Source organism: Hyperoodon ampullatus, assembly GCF_949752795.1.
Source record: "Hyperoodon ampullatus genome assembly, chromosome: 3".
NCBI classification, from domain to species: Eukaryota; Metazoa; Chordata; class Mammalia; order Artiodactyla; family Ziphiidae; genus Hyperoodon; species Hyperoodon ampullatus.
The window spans coordinates 6,297,812-6,318,086 of NC_136916.1; positions in this window are offsets into that span (position 1 = coordinate 6,297,812).

Sequence of the window (20,275 nt, forward strand, 5' to 3'; positions counted from 1 at the left end):
TGTTCAATACTGCAGCTACTAACAATAAGAAGTTATTTAAATTCAAATTAATTAAAATTGAATGACATTAAAAATTAAATTCCTCAGTTGCACCAGCCACATTACAAATCCTTCCTAGCTACATGTGTCAAGTGGCTATCATATTCAACAGCACAGATACAAGACTTTTCCATCATTGCAGAAAGTTCCATTGGACTATTCAGTTTTTTTCATTGAGAGAACTATATCACAGACACGATCACAGCCTTTGTTTCCTCCATGATTGCCCTTTAAAATCATATCAGACATTTTTGCACTTAACCACATCAAAAATTGCAAGCTGGGTTAAAGACTCCAGTCTGGTTGGCATTTGTACACTGATTGCCTTGTGTTTAGGTGAGTGAATGAGTTGCTGTTTGCCTGTCTTTTGCTGGAGTTTGACAACCGTTTCCTCCTGGGTCATAAGCAACATTTCAAGTCAAAATGACTCACTGCCTAAAAATAAGCTTAAGCGCAGCTGAATGAAAGTATATGAAAATTATATTCTCCTAAGTGAGCCCTATGTAAGCATTTATTTCTATTAGACAAATTCTAGTATTTATGGAAATTTACTGAATCCTATGTACTCTAAACCTTTCTTGTATAAAAAGAAAGAAGGATATTGCATCAGTAAGCAGTTATCTCAATTTTAAAGAAAGTAAGAAATTGATTAGCAGGACAAGGCACTAATTATAGAACCTCTAATATTTAGTGTCTATCAAGTGAAGACCATAACACCCTTTACTTACTGTTCTTAATGTCAGGATTCCTGGCAGAGAAATTGAAACGAATTATAGCAAATAATGTTACTAATGCCATTTATGTAGTTGAGGATGGAGTAGATTTCTCTGACTCTTGAATCAGTGATTTACTGGGGCTTTGGTATGTTTCTATTTGGGGGGACTTCATGGACAGTATAATCTGGATTTCAAGATAACTCATTAGTTAATAATTGAAGAGAAAAGATATGAGAGCCCCTGCATTTTTGGGAAACATGACATCAAACTCTGTTTTGGGAGTAACCCCATTTTACCGACTTGAAACTATACAATTTCATTTCTTAGCAAAAAGAATATAATTTAGTGAATTGGTCCTCCATGAAGTGCTTAGGAAGCATAGCATCTATTTTAATAATTTTAATACCCATGGAAAGAAGTCACCTTTTTAAAATGGAAGTTGATGAGGCAGCAGAAAATGGATGTATTAAGCATCTTAAAGGAATGGTTTGTAGAGAAGAGGCTCTGTCAGGACAGTGATGGGTATGTCTTATCACCTCATCTTTTGCTCCTTGCTCAGCATCTGGCAAATACTGGTCACTCGATCAATAATCATCAATTCATGTGGTTAAGACAAAAGAGAGGAATCCCAAATCTTACCTTAAGACATATGGCCTCTCTAACGATGATTACAAAGAATATATGATAAACTACTGTTTAGTTAATTGTGTATAAATGGATTTGCCACAGCAGATGGGTACTGGGCTGCATGGAACATAGAAAAAGAAAGCCAAAGCTTAGAAAATGTTAAAGTGATATGTCAAAAGCACTAAGAGGGGAGTGTGAAGTAGCACTCTGGTATAAATGACCCAAAATGGATAGTTCACATTATCTCTGAACAGAAACATACTCAGGGAAGCATAGGTAATTCATGAAGGCTGCAGTTGTTTGATAGAAATATTTCATAAGAATGAGTATATGGTTTTCTCTTCTTTACTTCTTTGCTCAACATCTTAATTTATGTTTGATTTTCCCATGTTAACCTACCCATCTAGGTAACATACTCTAAATACATGGCTATTCTGATGACTACATTTCTACTGATTATTTTATGTCAGCTTTCTTTTTTATAAGTCAATCTCTTCTGCTTTGGGTTAATGTGATTCTCTTCTCCCCAAACTGATCATCAATTAATGAACTAATAGTAGAAAACTTCTAGGCCTGGAAAAGTTTAGGACCCTTAATCCATCATGACCCCCAAGGTGCAGAAATTTGATGGGACTCAAGGAAACAACTACTGTCTTTTTTATCAATGTTATTCTACAACCACACCATGACCAATGTAAAAACAACAACAACAACAAAGTCAACTCCTGGCTTCCAGTCTGACATATAAAGAGGTTGGAAGCCATTACTCCTCTTCTGAACAAACTAAACAAAGCTGAACAAACTTAAAATCAACAAGGCTTCTTAGGTCCATCAGAGACTTGAGGTCACAGGGCAGACGGCTGCCCTGAACCCTGGAGAAATGGGCAAATACTGAGAATCACAGCTTTGCCAGGAGCCAACAAGTGGTAGGAAAACTTAGATAGGAATTTTTCATTGCTGCATGTTGAGTGTGGGATAGCTTGAGAATGTAAAACGTGCCTGGGGTCCCAGGCTTAAAAGGTGCCCACACTTTCATGAGTTTTACCTCCAGGAACCCCACTAGGGTCTCAGGGTGAAGAGCAGAGGAAAAGTCTCTCCTGTTCTCAGGAGACAGAGGAAAGGGAACCATTTTCAAATACATCCCGATCATGCTGTTCTCCTTTAACAAAGGCCTGCCCTCACACACAAATATTTTACCAGATCTTAACCAACATCAATTTGAACACAGCCTAACTGATGTGGGGGAAGGGAAATGCCCAACTTTAGCCCCCTGTGTGACCTACAGTGAGCACTGGGGGAGAGCTGAGAAGTATTGTGAATACTTGCGAAGGTCACAGCCAAGGGACACAGGCTCACTAAAAGCTGATGCCTAATCATAAGATTTTAGAGTGCTTCTCTTCCCACATCTTACTACCCCGTCACCAGGGCTCCTGTATTACAGTAGGGGTTTACAACAGAAAGACTCAGATTCTATTTAAGAAGGAGTCTCTAGGGAGAACCAAAGACAGTAAGGGAGATGAAAAGAGGGACACGAAAGGAAATCTTAGCTTCTGACACCTGCAACTGTTACAAGCACTAAATACAATCTAATTCCTGGCCAGATAAATGTAAAACCTCACACTAAAGGTCTGTTTTCCTCAGTTCCTTTTATCCAATACATCATATCAAGCTTAAAACAAAAAATTACAATGTAAAATAAAAGGCAAAAACATATTTGATAGAAACAAAGTAAGCATCGCAACTAGACACAGATATGGCAGAGGTTTTGGAACTATCAGAACAGGAATTTTAAATAATTACAATTACTATGCTAAGGAGTATAATGGAAAAAGTGGATAACATCCAAAAACAGATAAGTAAATTCAGCAGAGATATGGATACTCTAAAAAAAAGAATCAAAAAACAATGCTAGAAATCAAAAACACAGTAACAGAAGTAAAGAATGTCTTCATGAGCTCATCAGTAGACTGGACATGGCTGAGGAAAGAGTCAGTGGGATTGAAAATATGTCAACAGTTAACTTCCCACACTGGAAGATAAAGAGAAAGAAAGGAACAGAATATCTAGGAACTGTGGGACACTTGCAAAAACAGCAATATATATGTAAAGGGACTACCAGAAGAAATAAAGAAAGAGAAGAAATACTTGAAGTAATAATGGCTAATAATTTCCCCAAATTAAGGACAGACATCACCAAACCACAGATATAAGAAGCTCAGAAAACACCAATTAGGATAAATACCTAATCTCCACATAGTCAAACTGCAGATGATCAAAGACAAAGAGACAATTTTGAAAGAAGCTAGAGGGGGAAAAGAAACCTTAAATATAGAGGAACAAGAATTAAAAATTACATCAGACTTTTCTTCAGAAATCTAGAAAGTAAGAAATAGTGGAGTTAAATACTAAATGTTGAAAGAAAGAAAACCCACTGGCCTAGAAGTATGCATTCAGTGAAATTATCCTTCATTTAAAAGTGAAGGAGAAAAAAATACTTTTTCATACAAATAAAAATGGAGGGAATTCATCACCAATAGACTTGCCTTGCAAGAAACGTTAAATGAAATTCTCCACTGAGAAAAAAAATAATACAAATCAGAAACTCAGATGTGCATAAAGAAAGGAAGTGCATTAGAGAAAGAATAAATGAAGATAAATTTTTAAAATTTTTATAATTTTTAACTGATCTAACCAGATAGCAGTTTCTTCAAAATAGTAGTAGCAATGATGTATTTAATGATTATAACTTATAAATACGTGCAATAAATGACAGAAATGGAATAAAGGACAGGAGAGAGGAATTAGTAATACTCTATTAATAGTGTTATTTGAAAGTGTACTTAAATTAGTTCTAAATGTATATTGCAGATTTAGGGCACCAGCTAAAATTTTTTTAAAGAAGTATAATTGATATGCTAAGAGAAGAAAGGAAATGGAATCATATAAAATGCCCAATTAAAAACAAAGAAGGCAGAAAAGAGTAGAAGATAAAAATATAAACAATGAACAAAGGCAATAAATAGAAAAGTTGCAAATAACATAGATATTAATGCAACTATATTAATAATCACGTGAAGACAAGTGAACAAGTAAGCCACAAAAAGATGTGGAGGAAATTTAAAAGTATATTGTTAAGTGAAATCAGTTGGTATGAAAGGCTAAGTGAAATCAGCTGCTATATTACTAAGTGAAATCAGCTGGTATCAATCAGTTGCTAGGGTGTGATCAACTCTATGACATTCTTGAAAATGCAAAACTATCAAGAGAGTAAAAAGATCACTGGTTGCCAGACATTCAGGGAGAGGGGGTATTGATGAAGAGGTGGAGCAAGAGGCATTTTTAGGGCAGTGAAACTATATGATACTGTGATGGTGGATATATGATAGGCATTTGTCAAGACCCTTAGAACTGTGCAACACAAAGAGTGAACCATAGTTAAAACTAGCAATGTATCAAATTTAGTTTATTAATTGTAACAAATGTGCCACCCTAATGCAAGACCCTGATCAGAGGGAAAACGGTATCTGGAGGTGAGGTGGGTGGACAAACTGTGTATACCAGATCTCTTTGTATTTTCTGTGCAATTCTTCTGTAATCCTAAAGCTGCTCTGAAAAATTAAAGTCCTTAAGTTAAAAAAAATCAGTCCCATGCCTAGTAGAGCTAGTTGAGTTGTTTTCATAGTATAACTTTGAAATTTAAGATACAATGTCCAATTAATAATATTCATTGAATTACATGTTATCTGTCATTCTGATGTACTAATCACTTGAAAGAATTAACAGCAGCCCCTAATGATGTCTGGCTTATAACAAAAAGAAAGTTAGGAATAGAATTCTGGCTCAAATATTATTTCCTGCATCATCCCACCCTTAATGCTGTCTGCCATTATGACTAATCACTTCGCTAATTAGATTTTAAAGATTTTTCATGATTGCGTTTAGTGAAAAATTTTGGAACTTATGCATGATTATTATACATTTCGTGATCTCGTAGTAGCACTGAAAAAAGTTAGAATTAAAAAGAAAATCTATTATTAATCTACAAGGAAGTGCTACCATGCCAATAACAATGTACTGACTTGCCTGCACACCCAAAAATTCAACCTGTTCGCTTCTCAAAATAGTAAAAATATTCACACACAGCTGTCAGCATAAACAAAACTATGCTCTCTGCATCACAGAGAGAATGTTTGTAAAAACACAGGCATGGCTGAGTCTGTCTCTACACAGGTTTAAAAAGTTATCATTTGTGTGAGAATCAGCAGTATACAGAATGCTTGAAAAACCTGAAATAAAAATACATAGCTAAAGGATTGCAGTTGAAACCAAAAATCCTGAGATGTTACCTAACTGAAATTCATTTGATTTTAAAACATGTGGCATGTGGTGCGACTTTACCAATATTTCATATCATATATGTATTCCCCACTTGTCATTATATGTGGCAATTTTCTATTGATGACCACAGAGGGCAATTTTGGTTTTGGTAGCAGCATTTTTAAGAAAAAGTAATTTTAGCGGGAGTGAGGGAATGATGAATAGGCGGAGTACAAAGGGATTTTTTAGGGAAGTGAAACCATTTTGTGTGATAATATATATATATTCCAACAGAATCCTTGGAAGTTAGCAGTCACAAATCACACACTTATTATCTCTGATAAAGCTCAGGGACATTTACGAGTGTGGAGAAAAGGGAACCCTCTTGCACTACCGGTGGGAATGTAAATTGATACCGCCACTATGGAGGACAGTATGGAGGTTCTGTTCTATTATATAGTGGTTCAACAATGTAAACTTATATTTGCTCTTCAAAATTTATCAGTGTATTTCTTTTAGGTTAATACATTATCCATCTTTCACATATTTTTCCATGAGTCTGTTAATTTTGGGTACAAAATATATTTTATATAGTTATTAAATCAAGTTTTAATTATATTTCCAGAGGATCTACATCTATATTTAATTTTTAAATTTTATTATTTTATTTTTATCAAAGTCTAGTTGATTTACAGTTTTGTGTTAGTTTCAGGTGAACGTATGGTTCAGCTTCTTTCCTTCACAGGATATTTACTTAAGGAAGAGGCAAATGCCAAGCCAAAAAAAAAAAAATTAGAAAAAGTATTACCAATAAGAAATAATGAACATTAAGAATGACTTGTTTTTCACATATTTAAACATAAGCAATTTTTAAAAGCTATTTTCAGTTTCCATTTCTATGTCTTGGTATTAGCAGGAAAGAAATTAACCTTTAAATATCTGAAGAAGCTCAGGGAGGCTGATTCCCTTAAAAGTTACTGACTATTTTCAGGGACTACCAAAATTTTCAATGTACACTGAATAAAACCTATGGATAAAATTTTACATGCTTTCACTAGAATCCATGTATGTTATTCAAAAAGAAATTTAAAACCTACTTTACCAAACCAGATAAAGAATTGTACAGTATCAAAAAACTAGAGAAAAAAATTGTACCATACAAAAAGTTGTACTACAGTACAATTATTCTATTGATAAGTGCATTCTATCATCAACTTAATTCATTTTACAGAATGTTTAATCTACTTCATCACAAAAAGTACAATTATATTTTAAGTGCTCAATCAATAATTTTTTAGCAGTAGTTTTTTTTCTTTCATTAAATATACAGAAAAAGGACAATTATTATGTTTCAGGATATTAATGTTGTTATCTCAGAGCCTTAGAATGTGATTTTAATTTTTATCACATGCTAAGCCAGATTTACTGAAGGCATACCATATGTTACTTTGTAAATAAATTGTAATCTTAACTAGACAATATATTGGATTATAACAGGCTAAGGAATGAGAAATAAATTTTCTTATATTTATAAATATGCAGATAACTTAGTTACATTAGCAAATTTTAAGTTTAATAATGTGAATATTAAGACTGTATCTGAATAAAAAATGAATTTAGACTTTTTCTGAAATTTGGATTGGACTGATTGTTGTCAAGAGAGAATTGAGCTGGCTTATTAGATTATATATAAACTGTTTCCCACAAATTGAAGGACCTAAACCTGCATCTCCAAGATTTGGATTGACAAAGTTTTTTAAACATATGATGAAATAAAAGCATTTAATAAAAATTATTATTTTAGCAAAATTGTATTGAAGCAATCAATTTTTAGATTTTTTCCAACTCTTTCTGAATCTATCAGATTATGCAAAGTGTTTCAAGCAGAGATAATTAACACACATTTGATAAATCTTAGTGAAGGCTTTTGGTTTACTTCCCAGAAGTTGAGAAAATGAAAGATTTTATCGACTGAGTAACAAATGCTGTTGCAAATCAGGTCATTTCCAATTCTTTTCTTTCAAAACATTTGAAGGAGGACCTATTCAAATGGTCAGCTCACACATCATTAAGAATAATCTGGATGATACATCACTATATGATATTTGGCTTATACTTCAAGAAGAATTGAGTACCATTAGTATCAAATTCCTTTCATTCCCATCTCCTTATTTAGCTGAACAAGGTCTCTCAGGCTTTACAACAATATTCACAGTGAATTAAATAGGATTTATATTGTGTCCCTTCTCATTCTAGCAATAAATAATATTCATCCATGAATACATGAACTGATTGAAGTAAAACAGCCCTAGTTACCTCATTATGAGATTCATTTCCAATTAAACATTACTCTTGTTAAAAAATAAATTTCCAAGTGTGTAATGTATTTATTGTATTGTCTTAATGTATTATTAATAAGTATAATAATAATTCAATCCACAAAATCGTTTAGAGCATTATAGTTAGAATTTAACCAACATAAAATTTTAATTTATATACATCTTTTTGTGACAGACCTATGTTTTATAAAATCAATCAAAGACTCAAGAATGAAAGTATATTGTCAGAGGACGAAAATGTAGAGAAGGGGAAATAACATAGAATTTCAATGAGAAGATGGACTATTATAAGTATTCCTAATAAAGAAGAGCCTTTTCATGATTTTTTTCATAGAAATCATGGGTATCAAATTATTATGGCATTTGGAGTGTATTAGATACAAGTATTTTTATTTTATTGTGGTAACAACATGTCACATGACATCTTCCTTCTTCACAGAGTTTTAACTGTACACACAGTATTGCTAGTCATAAGCACAGTGTTGTATAGATTAGAACCTACTCATCTTGCAAAACTGAAAATTTATATTGCTTGATGGACAACCCCACTTTTCCCCTCACCCCAGCCAGTGCTTTTATGAGTTCAACGTTTGTAGACTGCACATATGAGGTTATGCAGCATTTGTTTTTCTTTGTCTGGCTTATCATTATGTCTCCCAGGTTCATCCTTACTGTTGCATAGAGCAGGATTTTCTTCATTTTGGGGGCTGAATACTATTCTGACAGACATTTAAGTTGTTTCCCTATCTTGGCTGTTGAAAATGATACCTCAGCAAACATGGAGGTGCAGATATCTTTTTGAACTAGAGCTTTTGTTTTCTTTGGATAAATACCCAGAAGATGAATTGCTGGATCACATGGTAGATCTATTTTAATTTTTTGAGGACTCTCCATACTGTTCTCCATAGCAGCTGCATCATTTTGCATGACACTAACAGTACAAGGGTTTCAATTTCTCCACATCCTCACTAACAAGCGTTGTCCTTGTTTTCTGTAATAGCCACCCTAAAAAGTATGAAGTGATGTTTCATTGTTGTTTTGATTTGCTTTCCCTGATAATTAGTGGCCTTGAGCATCTTTTCATATGCCTGTTGGCCATTTGTGTGTCTTCTATTGGTTACATTTAAAAAATAATACTAGTTTTATTTTTAAATGACAATATTTATAACACACCTGAATTTTCACCATTTGAAACTTAGGATCAAGATTCTTAGATGACTATTTAAAAATACGCGAAGAGTACATAGGTTTTCAAAATATTTTGAAGTAATACAGGAGAAAAGCATTTGCAGACTACTGCTATGCTATAAAACAACTCCTAATGATAGTATGATTGTTTTGAAATTATTTTATTATTCTCGAGGGAACATACAACTTAAAAGTTAAGTGATGGTCAGGCTACAGTTAATCTACTTAACTATATCCTTAAATATATCCATTTTAAGTTAACTACTACCTATTCTTTCTGTATAGTTAATTTTATGATAATAAGATTCTGGAATGTAACTCCATGAAGACAGATTTTTGTCAGTTTTGGTCCCATCTGTATCCCTAGAACCTAGAAGCATGTCTGGCATATAGTAAGATCCAATAAATATTAAGTGACTGACCAAATAAATTTTCTTTATTAAAAAAAGTTAAATAATATTATGGTTATAATGAAAATCAGTCACCTTCTCCAAGGGGTCAGCAAATTATACCCCACCAATTTGGGGTTTGTTTTTTTTTAATTTATTTGTTTATTTGGCTACGTCGGGTCTTAGTTGCAGCACGCAGGATCTTTGTTGTGGCATGCGGGGTCTTTTAGTTGCGGCATGTGAACTCTTAGTTGCAGCATGTGGGGTCTAGTTCCCTGATCAGGGATTGAACCCGGGCCCCCTGCATTACGAGTGCGGAGTCTTAGCCACTGGACCACCAGGGAAGTCCCCCACCAGTTGTTTTTGTTCCCCAAAATAAGTTGTATTGGAACACAGCATCCACACCCATATGTTTCTGTACTGTCCTTGGCAGCTTTCACACTATACGGACAGAGGTGAGTAGTTGCATAAGAGAACATATGGCCTGCATAGGCTAAACTATTTGGTATGTAGCCCTTTCCAGTAAATGTTTGTCAATTCCTACTCTATCACATCTTTCTCCACTCTCAGGGAAGCAGAAATTAAAACTCTTTTAGCTCTTTCTTCTGGTATTTAGCTCTGCATTTATAAATGTCACCTGTATTGCTTTTAGCCTGCATTAAAAGACAGATACACACACACACGTGCTCCAAACAGATGCACAAACACTTCCCTTTTGCTTAAATCAATATTTAGGATTTTTAAAAAGTTACTGTGACTATGTAATTATCATTAACAATGGACACATTTCATTTTTTTTTCCTGTACAATCTTTTGATTTTCCTGAATTTAAGATTACTTTGATGTGTGCAAGTACCAAACAGTATTAATATTAACCCGAAATTTGTATAGCCCTGGGAGCTTTCAGGTTTTCACCCACATGCCCCTAATATAAGTGTAGAAAAGTGTACAAAGTTTGTGTGCAGCCTGATAAAATTTTACAAGATGTAACTCTTACCCAGATCAAGATCTAGAACATTTGCCGCAATCCAGAGTGTCTCTGTGTTTCCTCCCAGACATTCCAGCCCCAAAAGTAACCACTATTATCATTTCCTGTTTTTGAACTTGCTATAAACTAAATCATGCACCAAAACTCTATCTTACTTTCATTCATGTCAGCGAGATTTATTCATGTGGTTGCATGCAGGTAGTTATCTACCATTATCATGATTAATTTTGTAAGAAATTGCCAAACCATCTTCCAAAGTGGCTGCACCATTTTGCATTCCCACCAGTAATGAATGAGAGTTCCTGTTGATCCACATCCTTGCCAGCTTTTGAGTTGTCAGTGTGTTGGATTTTGGCCATTCTAGTAGTTGTGTAGCGGTATCTCACTGTTGTTTTAATTTGAAATTCTCTAATGACATGTGATGTGGAGCATCTTTTTACATGCTTATTGTCATTTGTATATCTTCTTTGGCGAAGTGTCCATTCAGGTCTTTGCCACATTTTTTTTGTTTGCGGTACGTGGGCCTCTCACTGTTGTGGCCTCTCCCATTGTGGAGCACAGGCTCCGGACGCGCAGGCTCAGCGGCCATGGCTCACGGGCCCAGCCGCTCCGCGGCATGTGGGATCTTCCCGGACCGGGGCACGAACTTGTGTCCCCTGCATCGGCAGGCGGACTCTTAACCACTGCACCACCAGAGAAGCCCTTTGCCACATTTTTAAATCAGGTTGTTCATTTTCTTATGGTTCACTTTTAAAAGTTATATGTATTTTTTGGATAATAGTCCTTTATCAGATGTGTCTTTTGCTGATATTTTCTCCTAGTCTTTGGCTTAACTTCTGTCTCTTGACAGAGTCTTTTGCAGAACATGAGCTTTTAAGTCCAGTTTGTTTCTTTCATGGATTGTGCCTGTGGTGTTATATCCAAAAATTCCTCTCCATACCCAAGGTCATCTAGATTTTCTCCTATGTTTTGTTCTAAGAGTGTTGTGGCTTTGTATTTTATATTTAGGTCTATGATCCATTTGAGTTAATTTTTGTGAAGGGTGGGAGGACTGTGTCTAGTTTCATTTTTTTGCACATGTATGCCCTTGTTCCTGTACCATTTGTTGAAAGGACTCTCTTTCCTCAGTTGCATTGCCTTTGCTCCTCTGTCACAGATCTTCTGGCTGCTTTTAAGATTCCCTTCCCTTCCCTTCCTTCTTTCCTCCCTTCCTTCTGGTAGGCATAGAGCATTTTGCCGAAATATGTGGGGAGTATATAGCTATCTACAGCATGATGTGCCTAGGTCTAGTTTTCTTTTTTTTAATTTTTATTTTTTTAAATTTATTTATTTTATTTATTTTTTTAGCTATGTTGTTTCTTTGTTGCTGCACACAGGATTTCTCTAGTTGCAGCGATCAGGGGCTACTCTTTGTTGCGGTGCATGGGCTTCTCATTGCGGTGGCTTATCTTGTTGCAGAGCATGGGCTCTAGGCACGTGGGCTTCAGTAGCTGTGTCACATGAGCTCAGTAGTTGTGGCGCACGGGCTTAGTTGCTCTGCGGCATGTGGGATCTTCCCGGACCAGGGCTTCAACCTGTGTCCCCTGCATTGGCAGGCAGGTTCTTTACCACTGTGCCACCAGGGAAGTCCCTATTTAGAAGTATAACCTACAACCAGTCCCTGTCTCTGTGTAGATTAGAACTCTGAGAAGTCCCACCTAAGGCTCAACATGGATGATATTAAATCAAAAAGAATAACTAGGAAAGGAGTAGCTCTGATGACCTGTTGAGGCCCCTCTAGCTTCATGTCAGCAAATGATAGAGGTGTGTTTTTAGCCAACTGCAACCCCAATAAAGGAAGCACAATGAATATTCAACTAGTAAAAGTGAAAGATACTAAAATGGAAAATACTATATGGAAAATAATCCCTCTCTTCCTATAAAATATATTTATGGTATTTATAGATTTATAGACACACATGAATGCATGCCACATAAATATGCATGTCCTTTCTGGCCTTTGGAAACAGAATTTTCTTGATGTAGAATGCTTGCTCATAGAGAAACCCATGGGCTCTCTCCCAAATATGAGCTGTGGCTTTCATTTGTTTAGATCAGGTGCCTTTATTTTGATGGTTTTAGAAAGAACAGACTCAAAAACATAAAGTAGGTTTAAAAGACATTAGCAAAATGCACAGCCAGACACCACAGTTAATAGACCAGTTAGTAGCACCCTCTGTCAGAGAGGCTAACTTCTTTCTACCAATAAACATATATTTGTTTTTCTTTTGATGTACAGGTGTTTCAGGCCTCTGTGCTCCCAGTTAATTCTGTGAATTCTGTCTGTCTCTCTGATATTCTCTCTCTGGCTGGTTCCTCTTTGCTGTTACTCTACATCACTTACCCCGGAGACATTTACTTTGAGATTAAAGATAAAAAAAAAGAAACAGTTTTACTTGGTAAAACAATTCTAGAAGGTATAAACTTCCCATCCTAAGTTCTCTTTGTATCAAAATAGTTCACCACCTTCACTTCCCACAAGGTGCCTGGGTGGTAGTTACATAAGACGTGGTAGGTTTGAACTCTCCCTTCAGGCCCCAGAAGAGAAAAGATCATTTTGATTCTCCTGAGTGTCGTTTGGAAATGCTCCCAAACTGATTTCCACATTGTGGTAAATAATGTCAGTCACTTCCCCAATCCAAATAAAGTATGATACTAAGACTTATTGGCTCTGTCAAAGAGTTGTCCAAAAATTGAAACATTCAGGAGGTCATTCTGCTCCCAGGATCTGATCTACAAAAATATCTTTGGAGCTGATTTTCTTGGGAACAGAGAACAATCCATTACAGCCCAGGTCAGACATGCTGGCAAGTCTAGAGGACTTTTCTAGGACCACAGGTGGACCTCTTGGTGTGCTCTCCCCAGGTGGGAGAGGATAAAAGGAGAGGGTCATAGTGATGAAGAGGACATAGTAGAAAGGGGACCAATCTACGTGAAAGCACAGCAACAATCTTTCTCATTCCGTATGTGCATGAATTAGAAGCCAGCTGAGTGGTCCTCCATCCCAAGAGATCTATTCTCTGAGGCATGTATCTCCCTCCCATTAGCACTGTATGAATGAGTCTTTTGCAATAATAGTGAAGCTCAAAGAAGGAAACCTTTAGTGCCTAATCCATAAGGGTATATTCTTCTCTTGATGGACCTGTAATTCCTATGCTAGCTAATGGGTGTTCTAAACTGACATCAAAAAAAGCTGTCCGTCCCATTGTGTGAAAAAGGTAAAAGGTCCCTTTTTGCAGCCTCATTATCATTCAAACTGATCTTTTCTCTCCTGCTTCTCTCTCAGAACATGTGCCTCTCCCTTGAGGTACTTGTGAGAAGGGAGAGCCTTGGAAATTACACATCTGGTACATCGAACAGATTTTAATGCAGTTTACTCTATAGTTCCCAGTCTGTTTCTCTTGGATACCAATGAAAAGGTTTTAAACTTAGAAAAGACATTATTCTTTCAGCAAAATGGGTTCACGTTGATTCAAAGAGCATATGTTCTGTAAATGTGATATAACAAAGATTATTCTGAAACCATGAAAAAATATGAATTCTTTAGTTCTAATGAATGAAATCAGGCAAGCTATTCCAGATCTCTTTGTGCATATTATAGCCCTTCTCTCTCTTGCTCTCTCTCTTTTTTTTTCCTACATAGGATTTTTTAAAGCTATTAAGAGAATGGGAATAGAGAATAGGAAAAAAAAACTGATATGAAAAACGTTCTTTTCAGGGCAATTTTTCCCAGCATTTTCAACTTTTGGCTGGAGCGTTTATTCTGACACTTTGTGGAATTCCACCTTGCACGGTTGAATGCGCCATTTTGTCTTTCCTTTGAGATGATATCCTCCTCATACACATGGGCTATGCATACTCTGTATTTTGCATCCTCCGTAATACATAAACCCAAAGTTCAATAAACCAAATGGAGTTACATGACCATGGTGGTTTGTATGATAGCAACAGGGCTAAGCTGAGCTACAATTCCCAGAATCCTCTTTGCTGTATGTTTCCGAGTTAGGGTGGTAAGAAAGAGAAATTCATATGAAATTTGGAAGGTTGAGGGGAAGCCGCTGTCTCCACATTCTGCAGACCGGCGTGTTAGAAGGCAGCCTGACACACGGAGGCGCTGGGGGATTTCAGCTTATCCTCACTCAACCGCGGCACATCCGGTGACCCCATACTAACGAGTTCCGTTCCGAGAGCACGTTCCTAAGTCCAGCCAGGTTAGCCTAGGTACCCAATCGGCTATATAGTACTGTACTGTAATAGGTTTATGATACTTTTCACACAAATAATTCATAATAAACGCAAAAATAAAACATTTTTAATCTTACAGTAACAGTACCTTGAAAAGTACAGTGGTACAGTACAACAGCTGGCATACAAGGGCTGGCATCAAGTGAACAGGCAAGAAATAAAGAGACCGTACTACTGTACTCTATAGAGTACTGTATAGTACTGCACACCAAAGCACAACCACTTGTAGAGGGTGCATGCACGTGACAATGTACGCCAGACATGTGCTAACTTACATGATTGGACACGTGAACGCACATTTTCATCTTTGAAAGTTCTCAACTTGAAGGTTAGTATGTAGGGGACTTACATACTAGATGCAGAGGCAACAGCCTTTCTCTGTATGTGGAAGTGGACCTCTCCACAAACCTCCCTCTCTTCTCACCCTAGCATCTGGACTTCCATTATAGGTTATTATAAGATATTGAATATAGTTCCCTGTGCTATACAGTAGGTCCTTGTTGGTTATCTATTTTATATATAGTAGCGTGTATATGTTAATCCAAAACCCCTAATTTATCCCTGCTTCCTTTCCCCTTTCTGGTAATCATGAGTTTCTTTTCTATGTCTGTGAGTCTCTCTCTGTTTTATAAATACGTTCATTTGCTGTTCATTTTAGATTTCACATATAAGTGATAATCATATGATATTTGTCTTTCTCTGACTTACTTCACTTAGTATGATAATCTCTAGGTCCATCCATGTTGATGCAAATGGCATTATGTCATTATTTTTTTATGACTGATTAATATTCTGTTGTATATATATATATGTATATAAATACCACATCTTCTCTATCCATTCATCTGTCGATGAACATTTAGGTTACTTTCATGTCTTGGCTATTGTAAAAAGTGCTGTTCTAAACATTGGGGTGCATGTATCTTTTCAAATTGGAACTTTCATCTTTTCCTAATATATGCCCGTGAGCAGAGTTGTTGGATCATATGGTAACTCTATTTTTGGTTTTTAAGGAACCTCCATACTGTTTTCCACAGTGGCTGCACCAATTTACATTCCCACCAACAGGGTAGGAGGGTTCCTTTTTTTCCACACCCTCTCCAGCATTTATTATTGTAGACTTTTTGATGATGGGCCATTCTGACGAGTGTGGTGTGATACCTCATTGCAATTTTGATTTGCATTTCTCTGATAATTAGTGATGTTGAGCATCTTTTCATGTGTCTGTTGGCCATCTATATGTCTTTTTTAGAGAAATGTCTATTTAGGCCTTCTGCCCATTTTTTGATTGGGTTGTTTGGGGTTTTTTTTTTTTATATTGATCTGTATGAGCTCCTTGTATATTTTGGAAATTAATCCCTTGTCAGTTGCATCATTTGCAAATATTTTCTCCCATTCCATAGGTTTCCTTTTTGTTTTGTTTATGGTTCCTTTGCTGTGCAAAAGCTTTTAAGTTTAATAAGGTCTCATTTGTTTATTTTTGCTTTTATTTCCATTACTCCAGAAGACAGATCCAAAAAAATATTGCTGCGATTTATATCAAAGAGTGTTTTGCCTATGTTTTCCTCTAGGAGTTTTATAGTATCCAGTCTTACCTTCAGGTCTTCGATCCATTTTGAGTTATTTTTGTGTATGGAGTTAGAAAGTGTTCTAATTTCATTCTTTTACATGCAGCTGTACAGTTTTCCCAGCACCACTTACTGAAGAGACTGTCTTTTCTCCATTGTATATTCTTGCCTCCTTTGTTGTAGATTAATTGACCATAAGTACATGGGTTTATTTCTGGGCTTTCTATCTCATTCCGTTGACCCATGTATCTGTTTTTATGCTAGTACCATACTGTTTTGATTACTGTAGCTTTGTAGTATAGTCTGAAGTTAGGGAGCATGATTCCTTCAGTTCCATCTTCTTTCTCAAGATTGTTTTGGCTATTTGGAGTTTTTTGTGTTTCCATACAAATTTTAAAATTATTCTAGTTCTGTGTAAAATGCCATTGGTATTTTGATAGCTATTCCACTGAATCCTAGATTGCCTTGGGTAGTATGGTCATTTTAACAGTATTGATTCTTCCAATCCAAGAACACAGTATATCTTTTCATCTGTTTTTTGTTGTCTTCAATTTCTTTCACCAGTGTCTTATAGTTTTTGTAGTACAAGTCTTTTGCCTCCTTAAGTAGGTTTATTCCTAGATATTTTATTCTTTTTGATGTGATGGTAAATGAGACTGTTCCCTTAATTTCTCTTTCTGATAGTTCATTGTTAGTGTATAGAAATGCAACAGATTTCTGTATATTAATTTTGTATCCTGCATCTTTGCCAAATTCATTGATGAGCTCTAGTAGTTTTCTGATTGTGTCTTTAGGATTTTCCCCCGATTGAATCTTGACACACATGACTTGTGTATATTAGTATAAAATGTGAGACTTCTGGTATTTCTTTGGAAAATAAAATAAAATGACTCTTTGCATCATAAGGTTTTAAGTAAAGCAAAGCCTGGTTGACTCTGGAAATAATACTACTTCATTCATTTGAAGGTGAGGGAATTGAACCAAAGGGTAACTTTGTGTAAGAAGGGAACACCAGGTAGATTCATAGTAAAACAAGATTTTAGGGGGGATAGTTTCCTAATTGAGAGGAAAAATTATTTTCTCCACTTAAACTATTCATGGTATATAGAAGAATTACAAATAAAAAAATGGATAATTTTACCTTAACATTACTTATATCTCAACTTAAGTCAAGTGCTTAAAAATGATATAATGTTCCTTAAAATACATTTTCTAACTTTGTTGGTTTCCCATATTTGAATTAGTAAATATATCATATATTCCACTGTGTAAAAGGGAAAAATAAGAAAAAGTATTCCGACCATTGAGTGAATTAGTGTCCTGCCAAGGCTAGTAATTCTTTCTGTAACTCGAATTATACATTTACATTATTAGAATATATTCTTTGTTTTATAACAAGAGCAAAATGCTTAGAGGAAAATGTGGGTTGTAGTGTAGAACAGAAACTTCATTTATCTAAGTTTAAATAGTTCTGATGGTATTTTTAGGCCTCTTAGATAATATCAGTTTAAGAAATGTTTTTTGAATTCTCAGATAATTATTTGGCTCCAATCATAATAAACCCATGTGCCTCTATAGTCATAAATTTGGTACTAAATACTTTGGTCCCAAATTTCTTAGCCTGAATTTGGCACATTTTATAGGCTTAACTTAACCATCATTCTATCTTTATATCATACAAGATTCTAAGTTTCTACCCCTAATATTAGCATACTTCTATTTGTAGTATTTAACCAGTAACAAAATGGAATGACCCAAGTTTCTGCTTCACCTTTGCAATAAGGAAAACATGTATAGGAATATATCACTATTTTACCATTTGTCCCAAGCCATCTGAAAGTCATATAAAAACCTTATAACCTCTACGCAGTTCTTTTATTCTTAAAAAGCTAAGCAAACTGTAAAGCATTATTTTAAGTCTGGAATTAAAACAGGTATATAGGGAGTTCAATCTGACTCTACTAACTGGTGGGTTAGGTATAAATCTTTGCAAGCTGAATTTAATAATAGACACATTTCTCACCCTTAGCTATAGTGCTTATGTTGCTAGAAGAAAATAATAAAATAGTGAGTGAGTGATAGTACTGACGTTTCACGCCAGAGAAGAGTGTCCAAATGGATTGTCTGGACAAAGAAAACTAAAGAAAGAAGGCAGAAGCTGCGGGCAAGAGGGAAAGCTAAGAGATAGGAAAACCAAGACAGTCTAAAATAAGTTTTTTTTTTTTTTCTGGTGATGATGGAAAGATAGGGTGGAAAAGCCTAGAAGAATCCTAGATACAGTGAGCTATGCCTGATGCTGAACTTTTATACCTTCTCATTAGCAGTATTTTTGTGAGAGGGATGGATCCATTTAAAAGGGTCCAAAGTGAGCTAGAACAGTGTAACTAAAATAAAGACAAGGATAGCTTTTAATCATTCCCTGAGTCCACTCCCTTTCATGAATTTAGGGTGTCACTGATTTAGACAGTGCTTTTGCCAAAGAAAACAAAGTTTTCTTTCTTCTTTTTTCTTATCCCTAATCTTTTGAAAGAATAATTGAGTACTGTAATTTCAATTCTTGGTGCCAAATATACTCAGAATGACCTTGGCCCAGCCCTCATGAGTCTTGACTTTGCCATATGAGTTTTCTGGCCCCTATCTCAGACTGTGAGATGGAGATTTCTCTGCCCCGGCTTTAGCATCAAGCCTCACTGTGGCCACAGCAGATAAGGACTGACAGACCTCAAAAGGGCCTTGAATCTGTTTCCAGTCCCTCCACCTGGTCATCCTGATATGCAGAGCCCTGGCTGGGAATTGTGGAAGGCCAGCCAAAGTGCTCCACAGCGTAAGTGAAGTTAACTCCAGTATTCTCCTTAGTCATGGAATTCAACTGTATTTTGGAAAATAGACTTACTTCTCCAAACAAACAGGAATAAGTACTCAGCAGAGACTAACTGAAATGCTTATCACAGAAAGAGGAAGTATGTTCCCCATATGCCTCCTGAATCTAATGTTGAGAGCACAGTGTTACAACGGTGCTGACACACATCTGGCATCAACGATACCCAGAATGGAAAAAAAAAAAAATGGAGAGAATGTGTCAGAAAATATAATAGAGAAGAACTTAAATGGAGACCAAACACAACAAAGAGAATGGGGAAACCAAGAGGAGATAAATTCTTTCTGTTCAGAAAGGCAATATTTATGGTAAAGCTCTGGTACTGGTTCAGTAATTTTTCACCTTTGACAACCAAACTGGATAATTGAGGCCAAAAGTAGAAAAACACACCTGTGATTGTCATGAGCCAGTTTTTGCCTGAATTATCTAGACTTTCAGATTACTACCTTTCCACTCAGTCTTGTCCAGTATGTCCTGTGAGAGAAAGAGTGAGAAAGACAAATCAACTATCTCACAGGGATTTCTTGGCTAGCTAGTGAAAAGACATGGCAAAATGAAAAGGACAATGAGAAGGAAATAGTGTAGCACACTCGTGCAATGAAAACAAACACACACACACAAATCATTTCATACTCTCAGTAGAGAAAACCTTGGGAATTTACATGTGGGTATTTTTTTAAATGGGATACCAGTCCAGACGAAAAAAGATACTTAACTTTCCAGAAAAATATGTATACATATGGTGACTAAAATTGAACAAAGATGGTAAACATAGGAAAAATACAATTTCTTGATGAGATCTGGGAGCAAATTCTTGGACTAACTGGGGCTGCACATCAACACTGCAACAACTTCTCTGAGCTCCATGTGAGGGTCAGGTGAGAAAAAAGAAGCAGCACCCAATCTGTTATTAATGACAAGTCAGTGTGCAAGGCAGAGTTT